General features: G+C 56.4%; 1 pseudogene; it reads right to left on the bottom strand.

Moving 5' to 3' along the window:
- Positions 1 to 2024: 2024 nt before the first annotated feature.
- Positions 2025 to 2988, bottom strand: LOC102767526 (annotated as a pseudogene).
- Between the last annotated feature and the right edge of the window lie 325 nt (positions 2989 to 3313).

Here is a 3313-nt window from a genome sequence, read left to right on the forward strand (position 1 = left end):
CATTCAAGCCTTGGACTGATGAGAGAGCACAGTCCTCTCATTGCCATGTCCAAGTCCCAGCTTGGAGGGCAGGGCCCTCCCAGCACAATTATAGCCAACAGCTGTAGTTGTAAGCTTGAACCTATGGTCCAAAAACTTGACCCCATGTGCCTGAGTGATGTAGGTTTGATAGAGTTCAGGTGCATGGAGTTGAGTAGGATTGAAACCCAGGAGAATGTTGTAAACATCTTGGTCACGCCCTTACTTTGCCTCGTAGCATCTGCTATAAAATAAAGGCACTGCTGTGGGCATGGTTGCTGTCTCTCAGAGAAGCAGAGTCCCACCGAGACCTGGCTTTCATTCTCTTGTCTGTCTTTTCTAAGCCTTTCAGCCGCCCCCACCCAGGTTCACCCCTGGCTGTGCTGGTGCAGCACACTTTAGAAAGAGATGCCTCCATGCTCTCAGGGCGGGTTCCCACCTCAAACCCCGCCCTTATAGGAAACAGCTTGGGGGAGGGCACAGCCATTGCCAAGACAACCCCTGCAGGACTGACTTCCTTCTGCTTGGTTGCGGCAGTTCTGGTCGTAATGAACACCACCCATGTTTTTTATATAAGTAGACTAGAGACCCGGTGCACGAAAATTTGTGCACTGGGGGGGAGGGTCCCTCAGCCCGGCATGCCCCCTCTCATAGTCCGGAACCCACAGGGGATGTCCTAATGATGACTTAGGCCTGCTTACAGCCACAGTCTGGCCTCCCTCTGCAGGAGGTGACCAGACAATCATGGGAAGGCACCGCCCCAATCACTTGTCTGCTGCTGCCACTGCTGGCAGGCCGGCTGTAGTGGCTGCTGGCCCTTGGCCCTCACTTCTTAGTGCTGCCCCCACTCCTCCCTCACTGGTGGGTGGGGGGCAATCTGGGGCCAGGCTGGCTGGGGGACGGGCTGTGGTAAGTTGAGGCACAGCAGGTTGCACCTCGTCCAGCCTCTGCAGAGGCATGGTGCTGGACCAGCTGTGCCACTGGCTGCCTCTGCATAAGGGCCAGCACTGGAACCAGGACTGCATAGGCCCCTATCCTGCTGCCCCTGTGGAAGGGCCCACACAAGGCCTCTCCCATGCCACCTCTGTGAAAGCGGCTGTGGTGGCCTCAGCGCTGCCTCCACTCCCACTCCTGCAGAGGCTCTGCCTCCTCCACTCCCGCTCCCACAACATTTCTAGGGTGTCTACTGTGGTGTCACCAACCAGGGACAGCTCACTGGGCAATGCATTCCTGTGGGGGTATTTAGCTGTGGTAACATTGCATGTTTGGGGTTCCCCAAGTGTCCCTGATCTATGGAGCTGGCCATGGTGACTGGGAGTCCTGGGTGGAGAGAACCAATTTAGGGGGAAACATGGTGTGGTGAAGGCTGGGGCGTATCCGTGGTGATGGGCTGGAATGTGGAGGCTGGGACTGGGGTCTGGAGACTGGACAGGGGCCAGAGAGACACCCTGGGATATGGCCATCTGCTGGCCAGAGAGGTGAGGCCCTTGGTTCTCTGAGAGCATCTGCTGCTGGGGCTCATGGGGTTTGTTAGGTCCATGCTGACAGGAGTCAGGCCAAGAGATGTTGTGAGAGTTTTAGAAATTTTATTTTTAATACACACCAGTATATCTATTTCAGCAAGCAAAAATAGGGAGGGTGGGATATTTATGTCTCTGTGTGGGTTGGATGTAGGTGCAGGCGGCTGCAGGAAGCTGGGTCTAGCGTTGCTTTTCTTGGCTGCTTAGCTTCTCTTGTGATACCTGAAGTGAGAGTAACAGGAAAACAGCAGAGAGGGCAGGAGCCTCAAGCGGGACTATAGAAAAGTACTGAGTGTAGAGGAGAAACTGAGGGCAGGAGAAAGGTACAGAATATGCCTAACAGGGTTTGGCTGGACTGGGACCCAATCTGCTGCTAGATCCCCTGCTGCTGCATGACTGCGGGTAGCATCAGTGTCCCTGAGGCTGCTACAACTGGGCGTGTCCTGCCAAGCCTGCAGCCATGCCAGTGCTGCCTTTCTGTTGTTGCTACTGCTGCTGCTGTTGCTCCGTGGCATCTCTCTGTACTGTGGTCCATACTCCCCACGCTGGGGTTGCGCCCGGGTTCATGATGTTTAAGGCCTGGCCCTGGGGGTTCAGGCCTCCCATTGCTTGCTGCTGCGGGGGGACAGTAGGTCGTCTCAGGGGCATACCGTTGTTGGTGCTCACCCAGTACAGATGCTGCTGTTGCTGTGCCTCACGTGCACTCTGCCGGGCACCTCCACTGCTGCAGGTGGGCCTGGGTGGGGGCGGTGGGACTGTGGCACCTGGGTGGGCTTCTCAGTGCAAACTGTGGTGGGGGGTTGAGTTCTGGCCACGCTGGAGAAGCCGGCTAGTGACATGCTCATAGGCAAGGGCTGGGGCAGAGTCGGGGGCTGTGGTGTCCAGGGTGTGCTGGGATGCAGTGTCGGGGGCCAGGGTGGTACTGAAAGAGGGGAAGGCAGACTCTGCTGAGGCACGGTGCGGGTGTTGATGTTGGCATCCGTTGGCGCATGAGCTACCCGTGCTGCTGGTGGTGCTGTATCTCCTGCTGGCAGAGCTTCTGCTTGATGTTGAGGTAGTAGGGAATGGGGCATGTGTTTTCTTGGCAGTGTTTGGCATGGTAGCAGCAAAGGGCCATGAACTGCTTGCACACTCCGCAACCTCCATTGGTCTTGTGCTGGCAGCTCTTGGTGTGCTGCACAACCCACCTCATCTTCTGGCAGGATGGCTGCAGGCAGTTGGCGTGGCGGCACTGGCAGGCATGCCTCAGGGACTGGATGCAGCGCTGGATGGCCTGGCGCTGCCACTCCCAGAGGCTCCTGAACTGCGGCTCACCCTGGCTGCCACCTTCATCGCCATCCTTGGCCTCTTCATCCAGGCTCAGCCCCACCTTCACCATCTGTGGCTGTGGCCCTTTGTGTTGTAGCAGTTGATGCAAAGGTTGTAGTCCTTCCACCCGCCACTGCTCCCACTCCCATGGGAGGCACCACCTCTGTTCTTCCATTTTGCTCCTGGTGGCCTGCACCTCCTCTCTTCTCCTGCTCCCGACCCCCACCCCTCCCTTTCCCGTTGCAGCTGTGCCTCCTCTCCCACAGCATCCCTTCTCCTGTGCTGCTGGCCCTCTTAGCTGCTGTGGCTATGTCCAGATGGACGTCTGGAAGACATCTAGTCTAATTAGCAATTACCCTTTTATTAGTATAGATTTATTTATTTATAAAAATATGTTTCTTGTGATTTTTAAAGAGACAGGAAGGGAGAAGGGAGAGAGAGAGAGAGAGAGAGAGAGAGAGAGAGAG

The sequence above is a fragment of the Myotis davidii genome, unplaced genomic scaffold (assembly GCF_000327345.1).
Source record: "Myotis davidii unplaced genomic scaffold, ASM32734v1 scaffold2171, whole genome shotgun sequence".
Classification (NCBI taxonomy): domain Eukaryota; kingdom Metazoa; phylum Chordata; class Mammalia; order Chiroptera; family Vespertilionidae; genus Myotis; species Myotis davidii.